Source organism: Lagopus leucura, unplaced genomic scaffold (assembly GCF_019238085.1).
Source record: "Lagopus leucura isolate 7727_CA_CO unplaced genomic scaffold, USGS_WTPT01 Super-Scaffold_100012, whole genome shotgun sequence".
Classification (NCBI taxonomy): Eukaryota; Metazoa; Chordata; class Aves; order Galliformes; family Phasianidae; genus Lagopus; species Lagopus leucura.
The window spans coordinates 6539011-6555371 of NW_024962267.1; the positions used below are offsets into that span (position 1 = coordinate 6539011).

Genomic DNA, 16361 nt, shown 5'->3' on the forward strand with positions numbered 1-16361 from the left:
CAAACAGGAAGATAAGGAAGTACTATGATCTTTCTCTCAGGACATGGGAAAAAGCAGATGTATGCTTCCATACCTAGAAATCTGTTTGACCTTTCTTTCTCACACCTGAGCGGAAAGATAAGAATCAACGATGTGATGATCAGGGGAGCACTGGAACAAGGCACGTCAAGAGTGTCCCTTCTTACAGCTCTAGCAAGCAATAGGTGGGCACTGAAAATGAAATTATTGTGCTTAATACCTGAAGTTATTGTTCATTCCTTCATGTAATCCCTGTTTAAAAACATCTGTGCCTTCAGTTCCGTAGTGCTGTGTCACAGCAAGCCAAGCAATTTAATAACACTTCATAAAGCAAAGTTCTTTGCAGCTGTTGTCTTAAACCTGCTGCCTGATCATTAGCTTTGTCTCCCTCAGGTCCTGTAGAATGAAAAATGGTACGTGGTTGTTTCCTCTCGGGTTCCTACATCATTCGTGACTGTATAGATCTGAAGGCAATCCCTTCTCTGTTTCACAGTTGGGATTCTCCTCACATGGATGGAATTCCATACCCCTGACTATTCCTTCAGCTCCATACGTTTTCTTGTTCTCCATTTCCATATGAAGGAGCCAGAACCATACACAGTACTGAAGTACGCAAGAGATTTACACAACAATGAGCGATTCTACTTTGTTCTCATTTGCTTCTGGAGTAATTCCTAACATTGTTTGCCTTCCCAACTAACGCTAAGCAGCAAGCTAATGTTTGCAGAAAGCTATTCACAACAGCTCCCAATGAAAAAGGTTAATTTAGAGTCCATTATGCATGTTTAGTAGGGGTTGTTTTCATTGCTATTTAGTTTGCAGTTATGGCCATAGAATTTTTTCTGTCTCTGCCCACTTGCTGACTACTGTGAGGACCTTTTACAGCTGCTCACGTCTTCGCTTTGGCTCTTACAATGAGTGATTTTGTGTCATCGGGAGAATTCAGATATTATTGGTCCTTGCAGAAGGAATTTTAGGCTATTTAGGCGCAACGCTTTTCACTCAGAAGTATTCTAAATAATACAGTCCAAAGGAGTACTCGAAGATAACCAGTGATGTGCTTAGTCAGAATATGAGAGAGAAACTGGAGGTTCACCTGGTTTGCTACTCAGAATGGAGGACTGCAGTGTCCCAAATGCATGCACCAATGCTAACAACGAGCAGCAGTGGAGAAACAACACTACTGCTACCGACAGGAGAAAATATCTGCGTAGAAAACTCTTTTACAGCCTTCTGTTAGAAGGAATGCTTCCGGATAATTATGTACGATCAAGAATTATCATTTGAAAGAAACACTTTATCTGCTTTTCTATACATTTTAAGTATTGGCAAGTTAGGGAAAAAAACGCAACTCTATAGGATACCCACTTAGGATTTTAACGTTGAGATTGTTAGAGAACACAAAAGTTGTTTGAAACATGGCAGATAATTACCAAATACACATTTCTGTCCTTGGTTTTCTTTTTCAGGTCGGTAATGGTGAGTGGCCACTTAACTGAAATTAGTGGTGGTGTTGAATGCTGTCCTTAAGGGATGATTAAGAGCTGTGTCCTTTATCTCCCTGCGCTGTTATTTATTTCATATAGGAGAAAAAATTAAACTTCTGATATTAACCTTTAAATAAGTATGAGATTTTTCTTAATCTGTGTTTTTATACTACACTCACTTTGATGTCTCCCTCTCAGCATCAGCTATGGCAATGATTACGTATACTTTTTCATTTGGGAAGCTTCTGCTGGACTAAGGAGACTGTGTCAAGAAGAATTGCTCTGGCTGTCTCAGCTTCAATAGGAAAAGAGCCAGGACTTTGTATGACACAGTCTGCAATATGGTCCTTTGCTGTACAGCAGTGACACTGAATCTGGGATCTCTAGTTGAAGAAATGAGGGAAAAGTTAAAGCATCATCATAGAGCCTGTTTACTTTGCTTTAAGGAAGGGTCTGGGCCCAGTAATTGCGTTGCTGGAACCTGGTAAGTTTTTCACTACTTTTTCTGTGGACTATGCCATATTTTTTTCCCTTTGTATTACTGACATTACCACCACCGTTCCTTCTCTAGGTCTTTTAATACCTTTTCATGGATACGCACGCATCCTGGCCCATTTGGGCGACCCGTGGCTCTCGGCTGCAGCTGTGCGTGAGCGGCCTGGCTTTCTGCCGGCCGAGGTGGGATGGGGGAGGGATGGCTGTCACGAGGGCTGTAACGGCAGATCTGCAGGAAAGGAGGAGAAAAAAAAAAAAAAAAAAGAAAAAGCAAGCTAATGTAAACCCAGGGAGGAACGTCTCGCGGTTTGCGAGAGCACCTGGCGCGTGTCTCCCCCAACCTCCCGTTATCAGAGGACAAAGAGCAGCGCTGGGGCGGAGCGGCAGCGCGCGGCCGGGAACGGCGCTCACCGGAGCGCAGCCACACCGGTGCAGACGGACCCCCGTCGCTCCGACCCCTTTTCGGCGCGGGCCCCGCGCTGTCCCACGTGTCACCACGTCCCGCGGCTGCCCACGTCCTTTTACATCCATCCCCAATCAGACCTGACGGCGGCCGCAGCTCCGATGCTCGCTGCCCGCCGCAGCCCCGCTTCGCGACTCCGCGATTCGCTCCCCGTCGTCCCCCGAGGCCTCCCATCCCCTCCTGCCGGGCCCCTCGTCCCCGCGGTAGGTGGGTGAGAGGAGGGCACCTTGGCGGCGGGCGGGGGCGGGGGCGGGGGGCGGCGCGGCGGGGCTGCGGCGCGACGCGGCTTCCCGCCCCCTCCGTCAGACGGGCGGGGAGCTGCGGCGGGCGGGAGGGAGCGAGGCAGCGGGAACGGCGGGGCGCAGCCGGCCGGGCCTCAGCGGGGATGCGCCGCGGATGCCGGAGAGGAGGTGGGTGCCGAGCGGCGGGGCGGGGGCAGACCGCGGGGCGCTGCGGACATCGGGGCTCGGCGGTGCCGGGCCCGGCGAGAGCCGTCCGAACGGTGGAGGGGTGGGAGAGAGCCGGGGCGCGGCGGCGGGCCCAGAGCCGGAGTCGGGATCGTGTGAGGCAGCGGGAGCCGCGGGAGGCACGGACCGGCGCGAAACCAGAGCACCCGGAGCGGCCGCGATTATGTAACCGGCAAAGCGGTGCCGCGGAGCGACCCGGCCCCGCTCCCCCGTGTGCGGCTCTGTCGTCTCCAGTGCGGTGCGGCTGGAAATGCACCTGTAAACTCTGCTCCGCCGCGGTGCGTAGCGGGGCCGTATAGCGAAGTTGATGCACTCTCGGGATGCCTTTGTGCTTGCAGTCTCTGCCTCTCTCAAAAAAAGCAGGAATGGCCTGCTATTCCTAATTTCTAGCAGTGCTGCAGAACGCTTGCGAGCTTTTTGAATACGCACAGATTCGTTGTAGCGCTGGTTTAGCAGTCATCCTTTTCCCAGAAGTGCTGATGCTCACAGCGACCATCTGACGTGGCTTTGCCATTGGTTGTATTTTATAGCTGCTTTGGCGTGTTGCAAGAGCACGATGTTGCCGCTCTCCCCGAAGCCCGGCAATGCAGATGCGGTGCCAACGGCACGGCCACCAAGAGAGCTCGCTGTGCTCCCTCAGGGCCAGGTGGGAGCTCAAGGTCGGGCCGAGCTGCAGCACACCTTGTGAAGGGTGACATCGAAGCACACAGTCCCGCACAGGGGAGTGACGTGGTCCCTTAAATATGTTCTCACAGAGTTGATGAAAAAGCTCTCCAGCGAAGGTGTGAGGAATTAGCTATTTCAGGAGAACAATTAACTATATCAGCTCAATTTTAATGGAACTAGTACATTTAATTGCATTCTTAACAGATTTTCTATTCTCTGGATGATTAGCTTGCAGAATGATACCAGCTTAAAGATTAACATCTCATCAAATATCTGATGGTTTCCATGCCTCATAATTGTGCTTGGTTTATATTAGCTTTTTTCTAATGACCAGCCTTTGTCTATAGTGTTGTGGGTTCTCTAATTAAACCGTTTTCATCTTGGTATGGATGACATGACCTTGACCTTAGCAGCTAAGCAGACGTGGTGGTACTGGTGACAAGCTTAACAGGACATTTATTTTTATGTACATGTAACACATGGGTCTTTCTTTCACCTTGGTTAAAAAGTTCACAGAAGAGAAAGACTGCTGTTTCTTTTCTCTCCAGTTAAGATAAATTAAGCAATATGTACAACCTAAATGCTTACTATTTAACATACTCTAAAGAGGTTTTTATTTGAAGAGGTACCTTCGGTGCTACTGTAGTTCCTCATGCCCATGTGTTCCATCTCTTGCGGAGCTCCTGTGTGCTTCTTTGCAGGGCTGGTGAGCTGCAGCGTAGGGCTGTTGTCAGTAGTGTTTCTTGTCAGTGGCTCTTTGTGTTCTTTGCCCATTTGTACCCTGTGTATGCATGTCAGAGATGCTCCAAGTTTCTATTGCTGCTTTTCTTACGTTTATTTTGCATCAGTTCCGTGCAAGGATAAGAAAACATTGGTTGCACTTGTAGAAAGGAGTGGTTCTTTTCAAGTGCAGCTGTAGAAGGGCTGTACTATGTGCACGTGTGTTTGTTTGGATGAATTGTTTATCCAGCTGATACCAGTGTAATTTTGCTTGCAGGTGTTAAAGTTACTGTGTGACTGAGCAGCCAGTTTGGACTTCTCTGCAAAGATACCATGGCCATGGGAAGGTAAAGCCTTGGTGGGACAGCCCTATCCTCTTGCTCTCCTGCATGTTCTGCTGGAGATGTGTCTTCTTTCTTCTGCCCAGGTCTGAGATGAAGTCAGAGAACATTCACATTTCCACTTCATTTTCCTTCAGTTCTTCTGCATGCGTGTGTTCATCCCTTGGTGCCTCACCTTCCTGCAGTATAGTGCCTCTAGGTTTCTTGGTGTGACAGAAGTGATTGGCTTTGCTGTTGTATGCCCAGTGCATGCAGTATTTGCATGGGTTTTCTCTATGTTGTTGTTTTTTGTTTGTTTTTCTTCATATATTTATTTAGTGTTTCAAGAACTTAGGCTTCTGGTATGATGTGGTTTTGTCCCAGGAGATCTGCATTTCCCAGGGGATGCTGACCATCAGGCCCATCCTCCTGGACATTCTACTATCACCGCTCCCAGCACGGCAGGGGGAGATAACAGGAGCTGCCAGAGGGGTGTGTGTCTATGTTCATGTGTGTGTGCATACCTTCAGCAGCCTGTCCTAATGGTTTAGTTAACCCTTAAGCCATACACATGGTATAGCAAAATATTGTCCATTTTCTCCATCTGTTCTAACGTATTTTTTTTTAAACACAGACCTATTCTAAAACCCAGACATTTTTTGGTGTGCTTGATGATAAAAAGAAAGCCTCCCAGTTGTTTGTTTTTTTTTTATTATTTTTTTCTTTTTTTTCTCCCAGTAACTAAATGCTTGCAGTTTTTGAAGCTTTTGATGATGTTTGGCATGGGAAAAGGCAGTAGTTTCTGTAGATAATTTTCATGGGAAATGTTACTCTGGGCAATTGCACTTTTAAAAGGAATTTCTCCAAGAATTTCCTCCAGGGTTGTGTTTTTTTCTTAAGCTGGGTTTTAATGAGATTTAAAAAATCCCTCCCACTGGAATACTTAAGCAAATGCTTACTTTGGGTTTTTTTCTTTTATCAATATCAAAGTTGTAGATGTCAGAGGAGGTAGCAGCAGGTATTGTGTTCAAGTGAGAGTAGATATACTCAGGCCACGTGAAGGGTGTTGTGTTTTTGGCAGATTCCAAGTACGTCTTTGTGATGGGGAAAGTCCAACTGTGAGAGGTGTATTGAGGAGGAAGTGGTGAAATGAGATGGCAGCTGAAGTTAGCTGAATTTGGTTAAAATACTATGGAATATTAAAAATACTAAATTATAGTAGCACGCACAACATGAGTGTTGGTGTTATTTGTGTATGTTTGCAATTAATTTTACTGCCTGTATACCTATGTTTTCCAAGCTGTAAATACAAAACTACAGCTTTCAGCTGTTTCCTGTATGTCAGAACATATACATGTAGGCAGTGAGGAGCTTTCTTTGAAAAAGAAAGTGTGTGTGTGTCCTGGTGAATGGTGTTTGTAGCACATCCCTCTCTTAGGGCTGTTCCCTTCAGAAGAGCTTTTCAATGCTGGCAGCTGATAAGCTGGTCAAGGGGAGGTCAGCTGAAGTGTGGAATATGGGAAGAGAACATGAGGGTTGTGATGCACAGGCAGTCAAACTAGTGTTCTTTAAGGGAAATTCTGGGTGGAATATAATAGTTAAAATAGTAAGGTAGGGAAAAAATGAGTCATAGAGAAATACTACTGACAACTGCTGAACATTGGAGTTTAAAAAAGAGTGGAAGGAGAGGGGTCTGGAACCATAGAATTGCAAAATGTCCGAAGTGAGAAGGGCCAAGGATCATCCTGGCTCCATACAGAACCACACGAAAGTCAAACCTTATGTCTAAAATAATATAGTATAAGTTTGGAAAATAAGTATTTTCCAAATACTTATTTAACTCCAGTGGCTTGGTGCTGTGACCGCTGCCCAGGAACTGTATTACAGTTGTAATAGCCTAAAGATTAGATGAGCTTTTGACTCTTCAAAATGCTTCAGTATAGCAGAGAGAACAGTGGTGTTTTGAAACAAAGTTAAATAATTTTTTTTTTTTTTTAGTTCCTCAAAGGCAAATAAATTTTAATACTAGTGGAGGGCACTTCTCTTGAAGAAAAAAATGGATGCATTGGTGTATGGTTACTGCTGAGTCACAGCTTGAAGCATTGATTGAGCACCTGGGGAAAGGACCCCATCAGTCCTGGGAGCACAGGTGAAGGCAATTCAGCTGTGTGACCAGAAGGGGTGGAGCCTGGCTGCACCTGCACCTCTCTTAGACCTCATTTAAGGGCTGACTGCCGCTGGGGAAAGATCTTTGGTTGGTAATCCCTCCTTTCTGGAGTTTTCCTTGTGAGCTTAGATCTTCAGATATGGGTGAGCATTTTTCCTTTGTAATACCGTTCTATTCGCTCTTGTCCGTTTGCTGTTATGCTCCCCTATCACCCTTCCACTGTGTTAATCTTTCTGATTGTTGTAGTTCACTTGAGCTGTAAAGAAGGTTGCATTAATTCATCTGTGTTAGATGTTATCTTCTAAAATGCCCTCTTTTCTAACATAAATGTTGTTGTTTTGCTACAGAGTTTTTCTATGTGACTTGATGATTCTGGCTGAGTTATGGAGTTATGTTTATGCAAGATTTAAATATATTAGAATGATGTGTTAGATCCTTTTTGGCAGTACAGTCAGGCTCAAACTTGGGACTGCTTTGCTGTGGAAGGTACTAAACCCAAAGTAAGGGTGTGTGAGAATGATCTGTAAATCAGCTTAAAGATGCCTTATCTTAGTCTACAACATCCTTTTTCAGGTGAGAAACTGAGAAGTTTTCATTAATTGATAAAGTAAGCTCAGGTTGCCTTAAATGAAAGGTCTGATGAAACTATTTTGTGCTATTTTGTGAAGGCTGCTCACCCACTGAGTGGAGACCAGGGCTTCATCTGCCCAGCTGTTGCTGACCTGATTAGTCCTAGATGAGTTGGAAAATGAAGAATCAATAGAATTTTGCTCTGTAGTTGTTGCTAACTTCTCAGTTTTCATAATACATTTGGAGTTAGAGACCAAAGAGTTGCAGGAACTGGTGATGACTGCTAGTTGGCCTGAGATGTGGACTATGGACTTTGAGCTCCCTTTGATGGCTCAAGCTGACAACTAAATAAGAAAGCAGTAAATAATTAAAACTTGAACAGTGGTTGGGGGGAAAACAGATACAGGACGTGCACATACCTTTGGCACTTAGAAGGCAGAGCTGGAGGTGGAATGGCCTGATGGGAGGCCCAGGCCACATGGCCACATGGAATTGATGGAAATGAATGTCATGTTCCCCTGGGTCCCTGGTGATGGTCTCTCCTGGACTTCTGTTTGTGGGTGTGTTTCATAGGATAGCAAGCTAGAACAGTTGTTTGTGGCCACCTATTGCACCCCTCCTGCTTAATAAAGCAAGACTAGATTATGTGCTACTGAGAGGTACTGAGAAGGTGTATTGTTTCTATTCTTGCAGCCTATTCCGCTGTCACAAATCCAACATGGGTGAGATAATGCTAAAAAGAATTTGGGTCGAGAGAAGTTTCTGTGAACATCTCACAGGAATGATTCCAAGCTGGTGATTTTGCTTCCGTTTCCACCTCTTGCCTCGCAACCTTTTCTTTTATGTTGTTAGCCCTGTTTGTGCAGCGAGACCACAGATAGCCTCCTGATCACACTGTACTATATGAGGATTTTGATGCCTGAGAAACTCGTGGTCGTCTTCGGGAAAATAACTTCTAACTCCTTTTTCCCATCCTGTTTTTCAAAATGGAGTTCCTTGTTTTCTGGAAATTGTTGGCACTGTTAGTTGAGAAATTGAGAGGAAGGAAATCCAGATAGCGGCTCATCTTCTCAGTTTATCATCTTTGAGGCTTTGTCCACGAGGTAAATGTTTTTTCAATTTCTCTAGTTGGAAGCCTTTAGAAAAGTAGTGTGGCACTACTTATTTTCTTTCTTTTTATGTCAAGTACTAGTTAGTTGTTTTGTCATCTGGTAGTAGTTGATCTGGGAAAACTGGAAGGACAAGGTCACTGGTGAAGAACTACAGAAACAGTAACAAATGTGCCAGTTAAAAGGGCTTTCAGCTCAGCAATATGAAGCTGAAATAGATTAGTGACAAATCCTGATTCTTTCAGAGTGGATCAGGTCAGATGCGAGAGAAGGTGATGTCTGTCAGAGGAAAGAACACCTGGTTGAAAGAAAAAAGGTTGAAAAGAAAGCAGCTTGTTGAAATTTGAAATGGGCTGTTGGTGTGAAGTCATCTTGGGGTCTCTCTGACTCCAATATGAGCGTGATGTGCCTCTCTGGAAAGTAATTATGTCTCTATGTTTCTTGGTTTTAATATGTTTCTGGAGAATAGAGTTGCAGAACATAGTTGCTGAAAACAGAATAGGAGTGATATAAAATGGAGCTAGAGGTTATTCAGAGGGCGAGTTTGGATGTAAAGTACCAGTGTGCCTCCAGTACTAGAATGTTAGTTCTGGAGCCATGCGAATTCTGTATCTGTCACTGTAATGGTTGCTGATGCATACAATCTTTTTTTTTTTTTACCCTGCTTCTGTCTAAATGAAATTCGTCTCTGAGTTCATGTACACTTGACAACTGTGCTTTTTCTGTGTGTGAACTCCTGGTAACTATGGCCAGGCAATAGCCTCCACTTGCTATATTGATTTTTGGGTAACAAAATAGCAAGCAAAAATAACCAACTCCCTGGAGGAAAAAAAATAAATTCTCTAGTCTCTCCCTGACTGTGACCTGTTTTTGTAGATACACTGTGGGCAATTAGTTATAAAACATAGGATGGTCCGGTGAGCTGGCTTCTCTGTCACCTCTATGGCTGGCAGTGTACCTTATGCGTGACACTGGTGGTCAGTTTGCTGAATGTGATTCAGAGTGATGTGCAATGCAAAGTCTTTAATAAAAAAAGAAAAAAAGGTAAGGTGCTTTATTATTTTTAATTTTTATGTTTTAAACTAGCTGCACATTGCAGTTTGAGGAAGAAAGGTATGCCTGCTCTGGTCACCATAAGTATTGCTGTGTGACTGAACTCATAATGGCATGAGTGACTTCTGCCTGTAATTAATACAATGCTGGCTATGCATTTTGCTAAATGTGATTTCTGGATTACTAGAGTAGGCTTCAGATCAGAAAATGAGAATTAGAATTAGTCAAGCTGACTAACCCTCAAACCTTCCCATGTAATTCAACATGCTTTGCAATGGCTGTGAGTTGAAGGAATTGAAGGACTTTCAGAATTAATCTAAAATATTACAACAGTTGAAGAGGTTTAAAGCACAGTAATCCTAAACTATTTAAGCTGTGACTGATGCCAGCTAGGCTTCTATGCTCTCTAGAAAAGGAGCAGTTTCTTGCAACAAGGAAGTTTTATTTCTCAGTGCCACCACAGGTGTTCAGTGATAAGCTATATGTTCTGTTTTTCTTTCTTCTATTCTCCTTCTTCATCTGGCTGTGGAAACCATGTTCTGTGCTAAGAAATGCTTGTGGAGTGAGTGGCGAACTTATTAATTTCATACTTTGGCATCTCTGGCAATGTTCCCATGTTGAAAGCTGATCGAAACAAACCGCTCTTAGGCCACAGCTATCTGAAGGAATGTGTTGCTCTGTTTTCTTGACTGGTTCTTGGGCAGTTTGCAGTGAAAAGTGTGTCATAGCTGTGTGATATAACACTAGAGGGGAAAAAAACAAACGTTGGATAAATATCTTTATAGGTAGAAATTAGTTTCTCAGAAATGTGCAAACTAATTTAAACAGATAAAGCAGGAGTCTTGTGCAGTTTTTCATTTGTCTTCTGGGTTCTCAGCACTCATATGTCCCTCTCCAGCTTCTGCCTTAGGTATCATTCTGCCTCTGCCCCTAGCAGGTTGTTCCTGACCTGTTAATATACCCCTCCCAGAATCTGGGTCCTGAGTTCAAGGACATGGACTTGCTTGTACATCCAGGCTTGGTGATGCTCCAGGCCTCTCCAGCCCAGCGGCCTGCCATGCATTCTGGCTCGGTGCTTGTATGAGCATCCTTGGCCCTCTCAGTAGATCCTCTGTGGAAGCCTGAGAACGGGGAGGGTGGGATTATCAGCTCTGTAACCTGGCTTAAAGCTGGGCATCGTGTGGAGGGTTAGATCAAAATTGCTATACCAAACCTACTCATGGTGACTGCCTGAAGGAAATGAAAACATACCAAACCATTGAGAAGAACATCACCAGTCTCCATTTCAGTGCTGATTTACAGCTTTTGTTCTGAGTTATCAAAATCCAGTTGGCCTGTTCAAATATATGTATCTGTTCCTTTCATACCTACTGATTTATGATAATATGGAAACCTGTCTCACTCTCCAGGGAAAAAGTTACACAAAGGGTAAACAAAAGACTTTGAAATTCATAGAGTGATCATACCAAGGAAAACCAGTTAGTGCCTAACGGACTTTATGCGTAGTAGCAATGTAAGGTGTCATTTATTAATGGCAGTGATTGATATATATTTTTCCATTTCTGTTGGTCAGGCTGCTGAAGTGGGTTATACAATTAAGTAATTCCAGAGCAGATTTAAAAGCACTGGTACAAGTTCCAAAAGTTTCTTGTTTAGAAGGACAAGTCTGAATAGAAATAAATACTTGCATCATGAGATATAAAAGGTAATTCAAGCAAACCTCTCTGAAGTTTTTTCTTTTAAACAATCACAGTATGCTGCAAAAATTGATTTTCAATTTTGCAGACTCCCACAGATTGCAGCACAGAAAATCAATGCTTTTTCAGCTAGTGTCAATTTTTTCCATTAAAGGAAAAATGAGGAAGCATGAGGCTTCCAGGCTTTTCTGATTTCTGTTCATTTACCAGACAGATAATCTTTATTTATCTTTACATTTTGTGTAATGCATACTTAGTGCTTGTCATTTTATTCTCTTTGCCAAACATAGCTTGTGTTTAAGAGTTAAGTACTCGAAGCGTGATGGAATTATGGTGAATTTTTAGAACTTTTGTTCCAGCGCCTCAGGCTAGGAGGCTGAATGTTTCATTTGAACCATGATCGAACCAAGTTTGATATTTAATCTGTATTATAATATTTGTTCCTTAATGAACTTCTAGATCTCCCCATAAGCGTATTTTTGAAAATACCTTTGGTCTGCATTAGAGAACATATTTTTTTCTAATCTGAAGCAAACATGCACTTTGGAATGCATGGGAACTTTCTGTTTCCATGCATTTATCAAGTGTAGCAGGGAATGGCATGATCAAAGGTAACAGGAGAAGTTAAAAGTGAAAGATAGCAAATGTCACCATTTGGAGTTAGCTCATTATTTCTGTTTTGCTAATGAGGGCATGAACACATGTAAGCAGAGCACAAGAGGTAGGTGCTCACTCTGCAAGATGCAAGTAGAGAAATAGAATACATTAAGTTGACAGTGCTCCATCCTGGGAGGATGTGGATGTTGCAAGTAATGATACAATAATGACTTTTGGTAAAGTTTCACCCATGATGTTTTTTTTAACACTGCTGCAAAGTTTGCCTTAGCATAAGTTAAGATTACTTTTTATCAGTGGCTGACAGAGAGGTTTTACCCAAAGGTCTAAAAAATACCATGAATACAGATAGTGGGGGGAAAAAAAGCTTTGTGGAGAGAACAACTGAATGTATCCAGCAAACTGGCTTTGTTTTTAGGTATGCAGTGCTAGAAAAATAAACATTTTGCACTTTGGGGCATGCCTGATGGCAGTGGATAACTTAGAATGAGTTCATAAACCCACTTCCGCTCAAGTGGAGTACAGTGGTAGGCTAGACAGCAAAGCAGCACCCAGTCAGGACAGTAGCTCTAATTATGGCCATAAGAGATGTACCCCTGTCTACGAGTATCTGTGGTTGTACACTTTGGTTAACAATCTGCAGCAAGTTGAGCAACATTTTTCAATATTTTTCATTATAATTAACATTTTACATGCTTTAGTACATTTAATACCATGTTCTAGAATTTTATGTACACACAAGCAGATTTTTCCGTCTTTATTATTAAACAGTCTAGCTATAATGGACAGTTTTTCTTAAAGGAAAAAGTACACGCCAGAAAAACAAGATTAAATAAACCAGTTCCAGTGCTATTACTAGATTTAAGAGAGAATATGGCATTTTGCAAGTGGTTTCAAAGACTAAAGCATGAAGGTTTGAAGTGAGTGAACAACAGACTTCAAATTCCTACCAGTAATTTGGCAGTTACCCATTGTCTTGTGAGGTTCTGGTTGGAGCTGTATGGGACTGAAGACCAAGGCCCTTCTTTCTGTAGAGAGTTCGAAACAAAGAGTAAAAGCAAATTAAGGGAAGTTAATTTCATAATTCTCCCAAACATATGGGTGAATGCCTGCATGGTAAAATGCAGTTTTTCTTCAGAATGTTCCTGAAGTCAAAGAAAATAAGGATGAATGTGTATTTTTGCTTTCCATAACAGTGCAATTTCCAATTGGAGTTATGAAGTGTGCTGTGTTTTTTTGTTTTTTGTTTTCCTAATTCCTCCCTTGTTTTTATCTGCCTTTCAGAATGTTGCTAGTTGGGAAACTGCCCCAAAACACTTGTTTGTCAGGTGTTATGTAGTTCTAACACAACCCTGCAAGTCCTCTTTTTCTTTTTTTAGACTGTTTGGTTGGTAGACTCCGGAGAATTATTTTATTGTTTTCTCATGTTCACTAATTTTGGAACAGGTATTGCAGGCAGCAGGGGAGATTCTCTTCTATGTAAATGGCTTTGGACATCTTGGCTGACGTTACTGACACGTACTTGGAGACATGCTGACTTATGAGCCATTGTCAAGGTCTTGGGAGTGGAACAAAAATAAAATGAGTAACTTAAGAAGTGTGACTCTGTCATTACAGTTGGAGTGATTTCTCCTCTACAGGATGAAAGAATTCTGTAACAGAAACAGAGCTTGAAATTTGGTGTTTAAATCAAATGGCAAGATTAACAAAATATTTTATCATGTTTGAATATTAAAGTTATCCTAAAGTGTTCTACAGAAAAGAACTTAAGTGTTCATACAGCATACAGATTTGTAAAGAGTTTCAACTGAAAACCTCTGAATAAGACTTGCTTTTGGGTAGCATTCAGGTACTTCTCTGCAATTGAGTTCACTGATTCAACTTTCAAATGGGTATTTATTTGTAGAAGTGCAAGTATTATGGCTGGCATAATACATTATAATACTTTTTTTTTTAGTGATAATACTTATGTATAAATATAATATTTATAAATTGATATACCACAATGTATGCTCACTGTCTAGATGATAGAACGCTCAAAATCAAGATAGTCTGGCAATTTTATTCTTGTGAATTTATAAGTGCTACACAACTTGTGAATGATAATGAGGGGCAGAAAGAGAATTTTAGCTGTATTTCTATTTTTCTGTGCCTTTTATGGCTTATCATATAGGAGCATTTTTACTTTTTTTGGCATTACTTTTGTACGTAGTACATTTTTCAGGAGTATTCTTGTGCCTTGATATTGATGTCAGATCATCAGATTTCTCAGTAGCTAAGAAATCAGTAGACAGAATTACAAGAGACTTAAAAACAAGGTGCTGTACTTCAAACTGGGTTGTACACCTCTAGAAGTTCAGGAAGAGTTGACGAATTAAAGTTTCAGGCACAAAATATTCAGTTCTTCACTGCCAGCAAAATGTGAGGTAAAAAGCTCTATCTGTTTTTCTGCTTTAGCTGTAGCACGTAACTGTTGTATTTTGACATAAATACATGCCATTCCTTGACATAAATATATGCCATTTCTCTGAAATATGGAAGAGGATGCTTGTATGTTGGCTACCAGTTTTATTCATATGAATTTATTGTTACAAACTGTCTGTATTTTGTTGAACCTCCCTGTGGAAAAGGTACATTTCTCAGCATCTCTGGTATGAGTAGGAAGCCCTCAGACTGAGGCTGATACTTCCTGATCTGTCAAGGTCAGTGAATAAGGAGAAGAGAAGCAAGGAGGGATGCATACTGAACATGTTTTGATCAGAGGAAGTGATGGCAGTGTGTCTTTTTAGCTCTGGCCAAGATCTCAGAGGAAGTCTCGCAGTGGTTGTTAACAGTTGAGGTGGAGGTGTTGCATCCTGGCAGGTGCAGAAGTCTGATGTCATGATCGTGAAAGAATGCTTAGTGTCCTGTCCTCTTCTTCAGGCTGAGATTCTGTCCTAGAATTGCAAGTTTGTGTGATGCTCCATCTTCCTGAGAAATCATGACAGCAGTAATTGAAACCACCAGATTTACCTTCAGCTATTTACTGCTGGAGGTCTTTTTGTTGTCCTAAACCCAGTGTAATTTAGATCACTCTTTAATCTAAGTGATAGGTACCACATACACTACTTCTCTTGACTGTATGTCAGTACAGATTGCTCACAGAATGCTGTTTGCTTTAGTGCTAGTTTTCTGCTTTCTCTTCCTCCAGGCTTAAGTAAGAATAATGCCTTTTTATATCTGTTTATACTGTGTTTGTTAAAGCATCATTAAGAAATTGAAAATGCCTCTGAGTGTGTTTTATGAAAGATGAAAGCCACTGAGTGAAAATGGCAGGATATCACTGACCATGTTGATGTAGTCAATGCTGCTGGCAACATTTCAGGATGTAGAATAGCTCAGCAGTCAGTTATCTGCAACATGGGCTTCTCAACCTGGCCTTACTGAAGTGCTACCAATGGTAAAATCTGTTTGCTTTCTTTGGACGATGAAGATTGACTGGAAAGGTAAAACACTAGTGTAAGAAGCAACCACCCATTCTGAAGTAGAGGCCAGGAAAGCTTTGGCCAGAAGTGGTTGCAAATGCTTGCGAATACAGCCAAGCAAAGGCTTGACTGGAGCTCCACAATCAGTTGCGTCGAAGTGAGTCCATCAGAAATCTTTAAATACATAACTTTTGTTTAGTGGAAGCTATTCTCAGGCTTTGGGAACTGGGATGATCTGGGGGATGGAGAGGGGGAGCTGAGTTCCAGTGAAGGCAGCTTCCTCATGGAAGTACTGCTTGAGGTTCTGGGAATGTTTTTCATTCCCTTGTTTTCTCTCTTCTGTGTGGAAGTTGACCACGTTTACTGCAGCACATTTGGACTGAGAGCCCTGTGTCTTTAGCTGGGAATAGTTAAAAAAAAAAAAAAAAAAGTTGCAGTTTTGTACCTTTGCTAGTGAATTCATTTTAAATTTAATGAAAGTATCCATTAAAGCAAAAAAAACCAAAAAACTAAGAAGTAGAAATCTCATTTGATTAATTTTCAGTGAAATGCTCACACTGATATGTCTTGATGTAGAAACAGGCTTTTCCCCCAAATTACTTGAAATTTCTTCCTTTTTTCCTTCTTTTGGTCTCTAAATTAAAAAAAAAATAATCCAGTGTTGATACACTCAATGTAGTTCTTTTTTCGATTAAGGGTTTGAGGTTTATGAAACATGTCAATAAACATGCCTAAATGAAATCCTGCCTGTTCCTAAAATATAAGGCAGACTTTTCTAGGGATGAATAGCAATCCCAACATATGGTGTGTTTCTTTTAAGATGCAAAATATTCATATAGTGAGATGAACCTTCTGGAGGAACTTTGAAGCAATAGCTGCTTCTCCCAAAGCTTTCGCCATTCTTTTTTTCAACAGAAACTGTCTTTCTGAAAAGATTTCTTCCTAATCTCCAAAAGATGTTAACAGTGCCCTGCCAAACTGTTGACAATCCATTTCTTGTAGGATGCTGTTATGTATAAATAGCTTTTAATTTACTTTTTCTAGCGATGA

General features: G+C 41.9%; 1 protein-coding gene across 3 annotated transcripts in view; it reads left to right on the top strand.

Annotated features, from left to right (window-relative positions):
- The first annotated feature begins 2812 nt into the window (after nt 1–2812).
- The window catches only part of OSBPL6 (oxysterol binding protein like 6), a 93656-nt gene continuing 80107 nt past the window's right edge, over nt 2813–16361 (top strand). For all 3 annotated transcript variants that reach the window (XM_042875043.1, XM_042875044.1, XM_042875045.1), the window contains exons 1-2: nt 2813–2873; nt 4594–4663. The gene's annotated coding sequence lies outside the window, so the exon portion shown is untranslated. The remainder of the gene's footprint in view (nt 2874–4593; nt 4664–16361) is intronic.